Below are 16,697 nucleotides of genomic sequence, written 5' to 3'. Positions count from 1 at the left end.
CAGTCTGGGGATTAGCTAAAAGATTTCCCCCCCTGCCATCACATCAAAATCTGTATGTAGTGTTATACAGGTTATTGCTCTACTTATGGCCTGCTGCACAGAAAAAAAAACAGAGAACTGAGTACTTCAAGCTTTAGATGCCAACAATAAGTAATTTTTCCTAGTTTACCTACCAGCCTGCTTTATAACAGTGTATGTTAGCTCAGTAGCAAGGTGCTTTTGAACCTATTTACTGCTGTGAAGTAAAGAACTTTTAGAGAAATTAACCTGATTCTTCTCCACTTGACATGGGATAAATTGGCTTCAACTCCATGAAAGTCATTGGAAGTTACGCCATGGTAAAACTCATTTGAGAGGAGAATCAACCCCTTTATCTTTGCAAAATAGTTAAATCTGGACACTTGAAGCTATCTATAATTAGCCCTAGAAACTGTATTTTCTATTTTATTTTTATTTAGCCAGTATTAAACATGCCTTCTTCTTATAAAGCCTCCAATAACCACTGTATTGAACTGAACACTTCAAACACAATTCATATTGACTGTCCTTAATTCTAGAGAACAAGTCATTTCTACAAAAAGACATTTTTAAATGATGGTGTATCCCATATAGTCAGTTTTCAGAAAGTACTGGCATAAAATGAGCAAAGTATATTGAAAAAGTTCAATGAGTAAAATATGTAATACCAGAAATATTTTTTTTAAAACTTTTTTCTTTCTGAAGAGTCACCGTGTGGAAGGCATTTTTCCCCCTAAGAATGCAGGCTCAAAAACTTATGAATTTAAATATTTAAGGGCATCTTCTGCTCTCACTTATGCCCCAAATATCTCTATTATTTAATAATCTTAATGAACAAAGATGTATCTGACTTATTTGTAGTCTATTATTCAGGCAGGAAATCAATCATGAAGGAACAAATGTGGAGACTTAGAAATGAGTCAGTCCTTAGTCTGTAGCTGATTCAGGTAATTTCTTAAAGCCAGTTATTTCTTGCTTCAGAAAAGTTATAGTATAAACCAGGGGTCGGCAACCTTTCAGAAGTGGTGTGCCAAGTCTTCATTTATTTACGCTAATTTAAGGTTTCGCGTGCCAGTAATACAATTTAACATTTTTAGAGGATCTCTTTCTATAAGTCTATAATATTTAACTAACTTAATGTTGTATATAAAGTAAATAAAGTTTTTAAAATGTTTAAGAAACTTCATTTAAAATTAAATTAAAATGAAGAGTGCCCCCCCCCAACCAGTGGCCAGGACCTGGGCAGTGTGAGTGCCACTGAAAATCAGCTTGCGTGCCGCCTTTGGCACGCGTGCCATAGGTTGCCTACCCCTGGTATAAACAAACAATCTATAGGCAAATGCAAAATTATACATCTAGGAACAAGAAATGCAGGCCATACCTACCAAATGGGGGTCTCTATCCAGGAAAGTATTGACTCTAATAAAGAATTTATGGGTCAGAGTGGACAAGCAACTCAACGTGAGCTCCCAGTGCAATACTATAGAAAAAAGGGCTAATGTGATCCGTGGATGTGTAAACAGGGGAGTAGTAGGTAGAAGTAGGGAAGTGATTTTACTTCTGCATATAGCATTGGTGAGACCAATACTGGAATACTGCATACAGTTCTGGTGTCCACATTTTTAAAAGGATTTTGAAAAATTTGAGAGGTTGCAGAAAAAAGCTACAGAAATGATTCAAGGGCTGAAAAAAATGCCTTACAGTGCAAGACTTAAGAGCTCAATCTGTTTAACTGATCAGAAAGAAGACCAAGAGATGACTTCATTACAGCATATAAGTACCTTCATAGGGAGAAAATACCAGATACTACATTCTTTAATCTAGTAGATAAAGTCAGAACAAGAAGCTGAAGCTAGAAAAATTCAAATTAGAAATAAGGCTTTTTTTTTTTTAAATAGTGAGTGGGATTAACCAATGGAACAAACTACCAAGGGAAGTGGTGGATTCTCCATGTCTTGACATCTTCAAATCCACACTAGATGTCTCTCTGGAAGACATACTTGAGTCAAAACACAAGTTACTGGACTCAGTACAGGATAACTGGGTGAAATTTAATGACCTGTGATAAACCAAAGGTCAGACTAGAACATCTAACAGTCCCCTCTGGCCATAAACTCTAGAATCTATAACTAAAATACTCTGACTGAAAAAAGGAATACTAATATCATCACCTATTAATAAAATACTTCCTTCACAAATCCAGACTATAGGTTCTTCACATATGACTTCAAGCACACACACACACTGACCTACCATGGCCAAATGTTCTAGAGAAGGTTGCAATGGGCCTGCATCCTCAGTTTTCCTCTGCCTGCACAAAATCATATGAACATGATGAAGTGAGGAACAAGGGAAGGCAGAAGCAGTACAATTGGAAAAGTCTTTAGAATCTTCTACATTATCTTCCTCCAAAACTGGGATTACTCATATAAGTATGGCTCAGTCTGAATAAGGGCTCAAGAATCTGGACATTAGTTGGGTATCGCTACTACTTACTAACTGCCTACATTGGGTGCTGAAGAGACAACTTTATGAAGGAGAAAGGAAGGTTACACAAGTGACACATTAGATTAAGTCAGCACCACTCAGCATGGCTAAGGGCCCAGTATAGAGACAGACTGCCCTCCTGAAGCAAGCATCTAGCACTTCTCTCAAGACTTAATGTGGGCTCGGGTGGCTCCGCCCCATTGCACCCATGAGAGATGTTAGGATTGGAGGGAGGAACTTAAGAGGGAGACACTCATGTCAGTTGATGGCAAACCAGGGAGCAGAGCTGACCTTCAATCCTCAGCTCCTAGAAAGAGGGCTAACTGCAAGCAGGAACTTCCCAGATGACTGTTGACCAACAGCCCCTCCCTGAAGGAAACGAGGGCCAGAGGCTGACTCTCCTGGAGAGATAACTATTCGCCTCTATTACAAGTGAACTCGGTTTAGGGCCACAGACAAATGAATGCCCTCTGAAAGAAGACAGCCTTAACCCAATTAAGGATCATTCATTTGTGTTAATTCCTCTTATTTCTCTTCATTAACTGCCCTGGAAGGAGAGAGACTTTAAAATGACCTGGCCAGAGGGCCATGCAACAGGAAGAGGGAGACCACCACAGCCCCAGAGCGACCTGTGAGGTACCGGATAAGGAGAGAGATACTAAGCAACAGCTGGCCACAAAGAGGCACTAGTGGTGAGTCAAACCCTTCATACCTACTGAGATCATATGGATAGCCTTTTATCTCATTTCCTTTATTACACAAGGCAAAAGAGAAACAGCATACAGGAAACCTTTATCCCAACATGACAGAAATGCATTTGATACAGATACCAATCCCTTCTTGCTTTTCTACAAAATGTCCATCACTTCAAATTTTCTGGAAGAATGACTGTCTTCAAGTGACAGAAATCTTGTCATGTGACATTCAACTCTTAAAAGAGTGGGATTTTTACAGATTTACAATTTTGTATGGCTCACTGAGCAGACAAAGTTCTCAACTACAAAATCTGGTAAACACACACAAGAAGTTTTAAGAAATATTATTTCAAAAATGACAAAAAGCATCAAAGACAATGGGAAGACTATTTCTGTAACCCAGTGTTGCTGGCAGAGAGGAACTGAGGACAGAGGGATGTAGAACATTCAGATCTGCAAGCTAATGTGTGCACACCACCTAACAATAACCTTATTTCTTTCTTCTCTAGCCAGAAATCACCTCTTTCCTGGCTGGTACAGAGAAATGAGATTATACTTTATATAATTTTCTTTCCCCAAACCAGTTTGGGGAGCTTACTTTTCCACCCCACCTCCTAAGGACCACATAATGGATTATTTTCCACATGTCTGAATCAAGCAAATTATCTCATTAAATAATGTACATAAAATAGCACACATACAGCTGCTTGGAAGCTGAACCTGAAACCTTGGAACCTGAAATTTAGGTAGGCAGATGTAATGGAAATTTGGAGAGAACACACGAATTACCAACACTATTGATAAAAAAAGTTATATGCAATCATTAATATTCATAAGTGGTCAACTCCTTTATTTTACAGTTTGTCTGACAGCCAATAATTCGACTAGCAAAATGGTCCTTAAAATTATGCTGGGCATTTGTTCCTTAATTACTCAGCAAAGGGTGCCACCTATTGAATTACTGCTCTGCTACCTACAGTACCTAGATTTTTCTGAACCAGAACAGTGAGATCACACAAAATAACAATTTGAAGTGAGGCTTTACGCCAATATAATCAATAATAATAATTAAATAAAAGCTACAGCATCAACAATCAGAGCAACAGCGTGAGAAAGGTAATGTTTTAACTTTAACCTTTGCATCATGTAGTCACGCTGTGAGCAGGGTTAGATGAAGAAGTAGTTATTCACCATGTGCAGTAACAATGGTTCTTCTAGATTTGTGTCTCTGTGGCTGCTCCACTTTAGGTTAGCTATATTTCTTTATTTTAAAAAAACTGTTTTAGTAAGATAGAGATATTTTTCTCTAATTGCCAGATTCTCCCCTTTCACCATTGGGGAAACCTTTATCAGACAATGCCCAGCTTGCCTAGATTTAAAAAATGTGACTCTTGCCGTGAGGTGACGCCTGTCTCAGATGGTCATTCATTGTGTGTCCGTTGTTTGGGGGAGACCTATATCTCCCCAAAATGTTCATACTGCAGTAATCTGAAAGTCAGGGGAAGGCACAACAAAGATCATCAGTGGACCCAGCCAGGGTTGCCCATACCGTTGCTGCATCTCAAGGATGGAGACATTTGGTTTCAGCAGCTTTCCATGTTGGTCTTCGTCCTGTCAGTGAAGAGTGCTGGGAGGAGAAACGGTTCCCATGTACTTCCTCCTATTCATCACTGGAGAAGGGATGTGGAGCCAGAGAAGTGGGCAGTTGTTCAGTTAGATCCCTCAGTACCGAGCAAGGGTGATTGCAGCAGCGAGGAGACCACTATATCCTTGCTTTGTAGAAACTGCTGTGGAGCAGTATGTTTCTGAGGTGGCAGTACCACTGATGTGGATATAGTAGGTGCCTTTGTCGAGACGGTTGGTGCCGTGGTTGGCCTGTCCATTGGTGCTGACGTCTGAATGCCAGTGGGGGTGGCATTGCCTGTTGAGTCGATCTCGGTGCCAATTCCCGCACCAGGGTGGTCGGTGCCGTGGAGGAGGAATATCTCAACTCCGTTCTGGAATGGCGGGGCTCAGCAGAGGTCCACTGAAGGATGGTGCTGGAGGTGCCTGGAGCCTCAAAGGTGCTCACTCTACTTGAACTCGGCACCAAAGAAAGCGACCTTGCCAGGGACCTCTTTTTTCTTTGAGTGTCTCTATTGGGGGAGGTTGTGGCTCACTTCCTGGATCATTTGGAAGGCTAAGCACTCCCATTAGCAGAGGTTTTGTTTGGGGAACCATCTGCTGATGTAGATTTTGCTCCTGGAGGATAGGCTGAAGGGACTTCTCCATTAAAATGATCTTGAGGCAGAGATCACTGTCATACCTTGCCCTGGCTTTCAGGTTACTGCAATATGAACATTTTGGGAGATATCGGTCTCCCCCAAACAACGGACACACAATGAATGACTGTCTGAGACAGGCATTGCCTCATGGCAAGAGTCACATTTTTTAAATCTGGGCAAGCTGAGCATTGTGTCTGATAAAAGTTTCCCAATGGGGAAAGAGGAAAATCTGGCCATTAAAAAAAAAATCTCTATCTTACTAAAACAATTTTTTTTTATAAAGAAATCTAGCTAACCTAAAGTGGAGCACCCACAGGGACCCCACTCGAAGAAGAAACAGGGGTTAGCTCACCTGCAGCAGCCTGGAGCCCTATTTACACAAGTGCTCCCACCAGTGTCTACCAATGGAGGCAACAGTCAGAAAAATATCTAATGCAGATGCCTTCATAGGGAAGGGCCTTAGTCTGCAAATTTAAGAATCTAGTAAATTAAAAGAACAAAAACAAAAATAAACCCTCTACATTTAAGGATGTAACTTGCTGTCTCTCTCTCTCTCTCTCCAGTGGAACTACAATACATCCTAACTAGTATTTTGCCAAAGGCACTTCAATTGATTAGTTCTGTAGGTTGATTTAACAGTAGATCAATTAGAATGCTAAAGCATGTTTGGGGACTATAAACGCGGCTGCCAATTTTCACTAAAGGGATAATTTAAAGGTAACGCCTTAATTCAGATCTATTCAGAAGTATTTTGGTTTGTCTCCTCTATTTCTACAATCATCAGAGGGTAGCTGTGTTAGTCTGTATCCACAAAAACAACAAGGAGTCCAGTGGCACCTTAAAGACTAACAGATGTTAGTCTCTTAGGCCTTGGCTACACTTGCAAATTTGCAGCGCTGCAGCAGGGTGTGAAAACACACCCTCTCCAGCGCTGCAAATTGCGGCGTTGCAAAGCGCCAGTGTGGTCAAACCCCCAGCGCTGGGAGCGCGGCTCCCAGCGCTGTACGTTATTCCCCACAGGGAGGTGGAGTACGGACAGCGCTGGGAGAGCTCTCTCCCAGCGCTGGCGCTTTGACTACACTTAGCGCTTCAAAGCGCTGCCGCGGCAGCGCTTTGAAATGCAAGTGTAGCCAAAGCCCTAGTCTTTAAGGTGCCACCGGACTCCTTGTTGATTTTATATCTACAATGTCCAGATTCACACCATGAGGACAATTCTTTAACATGATTTGCTCACACATCACAGGATTTTCCTTAAACATGAAATATGCTCTGCTTTACATCCAACATTTATGGCATCCCTGTTCACTGGCTTGCTGCTAGTGGCATGTCCTGGAGCAGTTTAGTTAGTATAGTTCTTTTATAGGCTTCTTCAAGTGATATTTATCAGTTACACTAATCCATTCTGAGAAACTAAATAAACCCTTGCAGTTTTTCAGTGATGCTCCACATATGTAAATGAGCTGTATATTGTTGAAGGAGAGACATGCCCAATTTCAGTCTAGTCATCTTTGCCTAATGGGACTGTCAGGTGTATCACAAGCAACAGATGCTTGTTTGACAAAGGACCTTTTTATTCTGGCTAATTAAGCAGTAGGACACACCCGCCTGTTAACAGTTCTTCTTTGTACTGGCAGTAGTGGCTGAATCATAGGAATCTACAGCTAAATAGGCCACATCTTGAAAGAAGGCTAATTAACCCCTAGGAGAAGGAAAAGACTATTGCACAAACCCAGCTGCTGCATGTGACAAGATTAGCATATCTTCAGCCTAATAGGCAAAACCCAAGCAAAGCAACTGTGTTAAGAATACATGTTTTACTGCAAATTTTGTGTACTCTAATGTTGTTTGTTAAGCTTCCTAAAGATTATTTAATACACTCAATTTCACAGTAGGGATCCTTCTGTTTTCAACACTTTACATACCAAACTAAATGGTTTAAGAGCCTGACCTTATCAACTATCTATCAAATAGTATTGTATAAATGTGTCAGCTTAATAGTAACTATTTGGTTTTTTTTATTGGGCTCCTTCATCCTGAACTAATTTACTTTTCTAAATACTAGTTTGTAAAGTTTTGTTCCACTACATACACGTTATTGTCTACACCAAATAATGTACCCGGTTTTAATTCAACGCTGAAACTAAAAGCTTGCAATTTTACTTTCAAGTGCAGCAGGAAATTTCTTTTCTCTCCTTTAGAAGGGTAAATAAAACATCTTTGAAGCCAAAGTAAATTAAATCTTCTAATCACATGCAATATTGACAAGCTTTTAATGGTCAGAATGAAAACCTAACCTTAGACCTTACCTACTCATAGTAGTGAATGACCAACACGCTCATTATGAATTTCAGGCAACATAATGACTTATACAACAAAATAAAATTCTTAGAATATGTAAGTATCAACAAATGAATTAATACAGACTGCTTAGTTCTTGAGCCATACTACAAATGTGAACCAATCTTAATAAATATTATGGATTCTTTTTATCTTTTGTATAAATTTAAATAAATAAATCAAATAAATAATTATTTCAAATAAGCTCTTACGATCTTCATTCACATTTCGTGGGCTGCATACACCTATTTCTATAATCTAGGAATTATTGTGGGGAAGTTCTATGGCTTGTGTGTTATGCAAGAGGTCGACTAGAAGATCACAATGATCCCTTCTGCCCATGGAATCTGTTAATCTATTTCTAAGGTAGAAGATAACTTCAATGCACTATTCTGAGTGGGAAAAGAAGAAAGTTTTACACATTTTTTTTAATTTTAAGGAAACTAATTTGGAGAAAATTAGTCCTGGATTGTCTGTCCCCTCTGACTCACTTAGGGATAACAAAATAGACAGGAGTAGGCAGCTGGATATTTCTGAGATATGGACTGATCTTACATATTTTATTCAGCAAAATAGCTTGTTCACCATCTCGAGAGTTCTAGGGAGGAGAGAAGGAATAGCTGTGAAATTAGGGAAAGTCAATAAACTTGATTCTGTAGCTCCATACAGCACCACTAATGCGCACCTGACTACAGTATCTGGACCCAAGAAGAAGAAGCACAGACAGCTACAAACAAGGATGGACCCTTTCTGGTAATTCCCAATGAAAGAGTCACAAAAGGCACATTGACTGGAAATTTTGATTACTGGTTTACTTCTAATTTCCCATACATGTATCACTCACTAGTCATCATAATAGAGTTCCCCATCTCCAGTTAAGCACAGATCTTTTGGCCAAAAGGATGTGGCATAGACCTCTTGCTGTGACCTACCAAAAAGTGCTTCCAAAGCTGTAGCAACATATTAGTAAAACCTGTTAGAGCATCAAAATTATATTTAATCCTGCTACGTAATCTATCAACATTACAAATATGTCATTTTAGGAAAACTAATTCTAAAAAACAATTCTTTAACATTCTCTCATAAGGTCTCCCAAGGCAAGATCAGACTCATAAGTAGGAAAGTTAGAAGAAAGGAAATGAACATTTCAGTCAACTACAGGTATCACATTTTTCTATTCTCAGACATTATTCTGTTCACTAGAGGTTCTGGCCACAACCAAGTGGAAGAAAACAAAGGAGGGAGAATCACAGGAAAGAATAAAAACTATGAATAGAGAAGGTTAAGTAAGAGTGATAAATCAACAAAACACTACTGATGGCAGGATTAGTCGGCCAAAAGTGATATCTGAAAATACCTGCACTTTTAGTCTCCAATATCTAGACACTGAACACAGTACAGAAGCCGTTTTACAGATCTCCTTGTATATTGCTTGTGCTCATTTCATCCATGAAGTTTCTATCTTTCTCACAGAATAGACTGTAGGCCTTCTTTAGAATGCCTGGTCACTGGCCTTACATGTTTCCATAAAGCATAACTTCAGCTATTTGGTGACAGATATTTTTGGAGTTTTTATTCCTTTCACTGAATGAAAAGTGTCTTTGATTTCTTATGAATGTTTATGTCCTACTCATTTCTAGCTTGTGTCAGTTCTTCTCATTTTCACATCCATGTTTTGGACAAAAGGACTGCAGTACAAACGTTGAGATCAGTAGAAGATAGAACTCACTTTTAGTGCAAAGTCAGAGCCTATTCTCAGTAATGCCTTGTCATTATGAAAACTACAGAAAAAATGGTTACCTACCTTTTGTAACTGTTGTTCTTTGAGGTGTGTTGCTCATGTCCATTCCATTCTAGGTGTGTGCGCGCGCCCACGTGCACAGTTGTTGGAAACTTTTGCCTTAGCAGTATCTGGAAGGTTGGCTGTGGCGCCCCCTTGAGTGCCGTACTCATGCGTCGATATATTAGGTGCCACTGTCCCTACGCCCTCTCAGTTCCTTCTTGCCAGCAACTCCAACAAAGGGGAAGGAGAGAGGGTAATGGAATGGCCATGAGCAACCCATCTCGAAGAACAACAGTTACGAAAGGTAGGTAGATAACTGTTTTTTCGTCTTCGAGTGCTTGTTCATGTCAATTCCATTCTAGGTAACTCACAACCAGTATCTACGGAGGTGGGTTCTGAGTTCACAGCCTCCTGGCTTGCAGTACTGCCCTACTAAAGCCAGCATCATCCCAGGCCTGCTGGGTAAGTGTGTAGTGGGATGTAACCGTATGGACAGCAAATCAGGTGGCCGCCCTGCAGATGTCCTGGAGAGGTTCCTGGGCCAGAAAAGGGGCCAAAGAAGCCTGCGCCCTGGTCAAGTGGGCAGTGACAATTGCCAGGGGCAGCACCTTCACTTGATCATAGCAGAAGCGAATGCAGGCGGTGATCCAAGAAGAAATTCTTTGAGTGGATACAGGATGACCTTTCATCCTGTCAGCCACTACGACGAACAATTGTGTCAACTTACAGAATGGCTTGGTCCTCCGGTAAATGTAGAAGGCCATAGCCCACCTAACGTCTAAGGCACGCAGTCTATGCTCCTCTTCCGATTTATGTGACTTTGGAAAGAAGACCGGTAAGTAAATGTCATGGCTTGAATGAAACTGAGAGACCACCTTGGGCAGAAAAGCCAGGAGCGGTCTCAGCTGGACCTTGTCCTTGTAGAAGACCACATAAGGCAGTTCCAAGGTGAGCACCTGAATCTCGGAGACTCGACAGGCCGAAGTCACCATGACAAGGAACGCACCCTTCCAGGACAGGAGAAGAAGAGAACAGGAAGCCAAAGGCTCAAAAGGAAGAGCCGCGAGCCGCAACAGCACCAGGTTCAAGGGGAACAGGGTCCTTGACATGTAAGTAGAGGAGTTCAAGACCCTTGAGAAATCCAGCCATCATGTCCTGGGTGGAAGCCAATCTGTCCTCGAGCAGCAGATGGAAGGCCGAGAAGGCCATGAAGTGGACCTTGGTCAATGAAAGGAACAAGCCGTGGAGCTTGAGATGCAGAAGGTAGTCTAAAATCAGCTGCAACGAGGCTCGCTCTGGCCGGACGCCTTAATCCAAGGTCCAACAGGTGAACCGTTTCCACTTGGCCGGGTAGATCACTCTGGTAGCAGGCTTTCTACTTCTCAAAAGGATCTGCTGGACATCGGCCGAGCAGCTTGTTCAACCACGCAGATTAGTTCGAAAAAAGGTCTATGAAGAACCGCTAATGCTCTACAGTCGCTAAGGCAAAAGTCTCCGACAACTGTGCACATGGGCGCGCACACACCTAGATTCAAATGATGGTTTTGTCAGTGCTTGAAGGATTAGATTAAGTTTTCCATGATATTGATCTTGGCATTGTAGTCAGACTAATATTGTCTGCTGTTTTAGGAAACTTTTTACAACTGGGCTTCTAGCACCAATACTAGGATTCTTGATACTTAGGATGTTTATTATTGCAGCAACATGCACCTTCATTGAGGTTTATTTTAATGATAATATTCACCTACCTTTGCAAGTAGTCCAGGATGATAAGGATTTGGGCTGGCTAGGGCCTAAAATCCCTTTCCTCAAGTCAATATTTCCCATACTTTGGCATATGCAAAACGCATAGCTTTTTGTCCTAAATCAAACTGTGAGCTTTTTGGAATTATGGAAATAATTTGTGAGAAGTAATTCTCTTATAAGCATCTGACACACAGCTTTTAGGCTATAAATTTTAGGCATCCTGAATCTGAGTGAACTGTGCATCATTGACTAAATACATTGTCCTCAGAGTTAGTATCAATGGTTGACTAATGGCTATGTCCAGTAGGTCTGGGAACGAGTCTCTTAGGCCAATAAAGTACTATTTATTAAGTGCACTACAGCTGTGGTTTTATTTTTCTGATAGTTCTTTGGAATGAGCAAAATTGGGAGGAGGGTGTTTACATATGATCAAAGCTCCGATTCTGTAAGGGAGCATCTGTACCTGCCTGTTAGATCCTTTTATTGTGGGGTGGGGAGAGGAAATGAGAGATTTCTGAGTCTTTGCTGAGACAAACAGGTCTAAACCACTGCAGTACCCAATATCCTGGTGGTCTGTATGAACACTCCTGCATGTAGAGTGCATTCTCCATGGTCCTTTACTAGTCTAATTGGTTAGCTGGCTCAACAGTCTGATTTCCCTTATACTCACAGCTATTACAACAACAACGAGTCTGGTGGCACCTTAAAGACTAACAGATTTATTTGGGCATAAGATTTCATGGGTAAAAAACCTCACTTCTTCAGATGCATGGAGTGAAAGTGTTTTTGTGGGTACAGACTAACACAGCTACCCCAACCACAGCCTAAGTGGAATTCTGAGGGAGTCTGTGTAAGCAAGTAGGGATGTCTGGAAGGTTTGAGGCACTGGTTCCAGGGTCTAGGGATGGCAGGACAACAGTCTCTCATGTCCCAAGGAAAGGTTCAGACTAGAAGTCTGAGCCTGGGAGCATGCCTTGCAGACCCACAACTAAGAACAGTGACCAGGTTCTCCATAGACCCAGTTTGCTTAGAAACATATGGGAAACAGTGGCTGGGTCCACTCACAACACAGCGCAGCAGCTGGTGTCCATCCAGAGGGAGACTGGGCCAGGCTGTGATAAGTATTATATTGGCTTCTTCAGAAGAGTGGAGTACTCTTATACACTACATTGGTGTACATAAGACATAGCTGTCATTCTCAATCATGATGAAGATAGCAGACAGTCTGCAGGTGTTTCATGGTCAGGTAGACTGCTCTAATTTCTAACCAATTCAGGCTCCTCTAGCCTTCTGATCCATTCCTTTGATAAGCAAGTATCCAAACTGTTAAACCCATATCTGTGTTCATCTTTGTTCTGTATAGTTCCATAACAGGGCCACCCAGAAGGGGGGGGGCAATTTGCCCCAGGCCCCGGGTGCCGCAGGGGCCCCCCACGAGAGTTTTTCGGGGCCCCTGGAGCAGGGTCCTTCACTCGCTCCGGGGGCCCCAGAAAACTCTCGTGGGGCCTGGGCCCCAGAAAACTCTTGCGGGGCCCATGCCCCTGGAGCTTCTTCCGCTCCGGGTCTGAGTATAGCTGTAGCCCTGGTCCAGCAGCTCTGACCCCAGCAGCCTATCAGCAACGCTCCAGTCACATTCTAGCTTCCATCAGTCTTGTTTACCACTTGTAGGGTGAACCCAACAAACTCCCAGATCCAAATTTTCCCAAAAACGTGTGTTCTGCACTGTCCAGCCATTTCCTGGACAGTTCAGCTATTAAAGGTTCATTGCCCCTGTAAAGAGTCAATATTCAACAATTTGCTACTTTAACTGGAGTTACCAGACAGTTCAATTTAAACATAAAATAAGTTTATTTAACTACAAAGAGATTATATTTGTAGTCACTTAAAACCTATGTATTAAAGTCAGAAATGATTATAAGAGAAATAAAGATAAAATGCTTCCTAGTAGCTAAAACTTAACAAGCTAGACTTGGCTCAAGGTAAATCCTTACCACATGTTCCCAGCAACTGCGCTGACCAAAAGTCTCAGGTCAGGATTTCCCCCCAAAGTCAAAGGGCTGGTTCTTTGTCTTCTTTGGTGAAAGAGAGAGAGAACCAGGACTGTTTTGCCTCTCACGTTTATAGTCCAGTCACCCTTTTGATATGCATTTTCCAGAGGATTATCCCTAGACATAGGTGCCGACTTCCCCGCTTTCCCTAGGTGCTCGACCCCACCTGCCCCAGCCCCACCCCCTCTCCACCCCTTCCATGCAGCCCCGCCCCTGCCGCACCCCCATTCCAACCCCTTCCCCAAGTCCCCACCCCAACTCCATCCCCTCCTGCCCCCATTCCAACCCCTTCCCCAAATCCCCACCCCGGCCCCGCCTCCTCCCCTGAGCGCGTCATATTTCTGCTCCTCCCCTTCCCTCCAACACACCACCAAACAGCTGTTTGGCAGCAGCTGGGGGGGAAGCGCTGGGAGGTAGGCGGAGGAGTGGGGACATGGTGCGCTCAGGGAGGAGGAGGAGATGTGGAGGACCACCATGGATTCGGTGAGTATGCCCCTAGATAAAATTCATTCCAACTGTGAGGAAGGAGACATGAAGTCTCATGATGAAAGAGGTTCCATGTTGTTTGTTTGCTAAAATGTCGATTGATCTGTTCCTGCTCCCCTTTGCTGCCAAAGAATGACCACTTGATAGGTTATTGCCAATTAACTTTGATAACGTCTGGCTAGAGGTATGATGACAACCCCTCACTAGTCTGGACTACACCCATACAAACAACATACCCATCATTAACTAAGGAAGTATACAGACAGAAAATCCCTTATTGTCAATACCTGAGATAATTGTATTCCTACAACAGCATTAAAAATTAGTGAAATAAGTGTTTATACAACAAAATAATGAAGAGTATTAGGAAGTAATAAATGGCTTTCCTTTTGACCATGAACAACAAAAATCTCAGTTTGAAGTCAACACTTGTGCTTACTTACAAACAGAAAAAAAATATTACACTAGCTATTTTTTGTTTCTAGTACAAGAAAAATGTTTATAATGTCCAGTATAAGAAAAGAATTTTCATCTCTATAAATCATTGAATGCTCTTATACGAAAGGTTTCAAATAACATTTATATTTTTTGCCTATTATATTTAGGTTTGATGTAATTCCCAGGAATGTATTATAAAAAAAGTTTTCACTAAACTGATTTGAAGAGAAGATGACAATGATACAGTGTAGATCAGTGTTTTTCAAAAAGTTTGGGTCGCGACCCAGGGTGACCAGATGTCCCGATTTTATAGGGACAGTCCCGATTTTGGGGTCTTTTTCTTATATAGGCTCCTATTACCCCCCAATTTTTCACACTTGCTGTCTGGTCACCCTAGTCGCAGCATGACAGGCACTGGTTGCTCTGGTCAGCACCACCTACCGGGACATTAGAAGTCCCATCAGCGGTGCTGCCCTGCTAAGGTGCCTATCTGTTCCAACACCGCACTGCGCCCTGGAAGCAGCCAGCAGCAGGTCCAGCTTCTAGGCAGGGGAGCACGGGGCTCCGCATGCTGCACCCGCCCGGAGCACCAGCTCTGCACTCTCATTGGCCGGTAATTGGCCAATGGGAACTGGGGAAGACTAGTGCCTGTGAGTGAGAGTCGTGCGCCTCCGCCTAGGAGCCAGACCTGCTACTGGCCACTTCCGGGGCGCCGCTGACCAGGAGCTGCCAGAAGTAAGTCTGTGCCCCAATCCCCTGCCCTGAGCCCCGCCCCCCCCCCCCCCCCCACCACACACCTCACCCCCCCCCCCCCCCCCCCACCCCCCCCCCCCCCCCCCCCCCCCCCCCCCCCCCCCCCCCCCCCCCCGCCCCCAGCCCCCCCACGCACACACACCTTCAACGCCTCCTTCCTGGCCCCGCCCTCACCCCCACACCTCAACCCTCTTCCCCAGCCCTGAGCCCATCCCACACCCCATCACGGGCATCAACAATTTTCTTCAATTGGGTCCCCAGAATAAAAGTTTGAAAACCACTGGTGTAGATAACTAATGACAATGATTAATGCTGGCAATGAATTATCGGTATACAGATGACCTACATAAGTTGCTTAAGTATCTTTTTAAAACAAAAGAGTTGTAACCATTTGTTTTCTTATTTCAAATCAAATTCAAACTGATGCTTTTTTCATACAAAGTCTGAATCAAGTTATTAAGATCTTTCAAGTTGAAGGCCTAATTCAGGGGTTCTCAAACTTCATTGCACCACGACCCCTTCTGACAACAAAAATTACGACATGATCCCAGGAGGGGCGACCAACGCCTGAGCCCACCTGAGACCCTGCCACTCCGGGCAGGGGGGCCAAGCCTGAGCCCCACCACCCTGGGTGGGATGGGGGGCAAAGCCAAAGCCTGAGCCCCACCACCCAAGCAAGGGAGCTGTAACCTGAGCCCTGCCACCCAGGGCTTTGGCCCTGGGTGATGGGGCTTGGGCTTTGGCCCCGGGACCCAGCATGTCTAACACCAGCACTGACGACCCCATTAAAATGGGGTCACAACCCACTTTGGGGTCCCGACCCAATTTGAGAATTGCTGGCCTAATTCATAATATGACCCACTTACACATGATGCATGTAGCAATTTATTTACATAAAGCAGTTTGGGTCCCATTGTATTAGATTCCATATAACATGCAATAAATCACACTTCCTGCCCCAAAGAGCTTACAGTCATTGAAACCACAATGTGATAGTTATAAAATTACAATCACTGATAGCAAAATACGATCTCACCTAAGCACTACTCCCAGCTATTTCCTTTCCAATCACAAATAAAAGGGGATAGCACTGGCACTTGGACTATCCTTCCTCAGCACAATGGCCAGGTTAAATTATTTACTCCAACACCCATTATCTTCGTACCAGGAAGGAGGAGAAACAGGATTAATAATCTTGTGCAGTGAAGGTGGATCAGGTAGAGGAAAGGGAACTGGAGAGAGTAGAGGGAGATGTAGTAATATCCCACAGCCCTGAGAGAAACATGATGTAAATACACTGGTTCCATTCAGCAAAGATGTCACTACAATACAGACCGCACTATACTGGACTGGAGATCATCCTCATTAATGAGGATGAGTGAGGTTCTACTGAATAATATTTAGCAGTAAAATGGGATTGAAAAATAAAAGATTTAGAAAAGATCAAAAATGCTTTCTGGGCTACAAAAGTAAGTACTGCTATTACAAGAATTCTAGAGCTCCTAGAAAGTTAGAAGTTGAGCTGATTTTTAGGGAATTTTTTCTAGATACTACAGTATGTACAAAAATGACTAACTAGTAAAAGGCACAAATTATAGGAATAAACAAAAACCAAGTCATGTCAGGTTAGAGAACAACAGTT

At 42.7% G+C, this 16,697-nt stretch overlaps 1 protein-coding gene and 1 long non-coding RNA gene across 3 annotated transcripts in view; one reads left to right on the top strand and one right to left on the bottom strand.

Moving 5' to 3' along the window:
• Positions 1-16,697, bottom strand: part of RFX3 (regulatory factor X3) — a 162,766-nt gene that overhangs the window by 109,884 nt on the left and 36,185 nt on the right. The window lies entirely within an intron of this gene.
• Positions 1-16,697, top strand: part of LOC120407878 — a 70,293-nt gene that overhangs the window by 25,781 nt on the left and 27,815 nt on the right. The window lies entirely within an intron of this gene.

Source organism: Mauremys reevesii, linkage group 6 (genome assembly GCF_016161935.1).
Source record: "Mauremys reevesii isolate NIE-2019 linkage group 6, ASM1616193v1, whole genome shotgun sequence".
Lineage (NCBI taxonomy): Eukaryota > Metazoa > Chordata > Testudines > Geoemydidae > Mauremys > Mauremys reevesii.
This window is presented reverse-complemented; position numbering and strand designations above follow the sequence as displayed.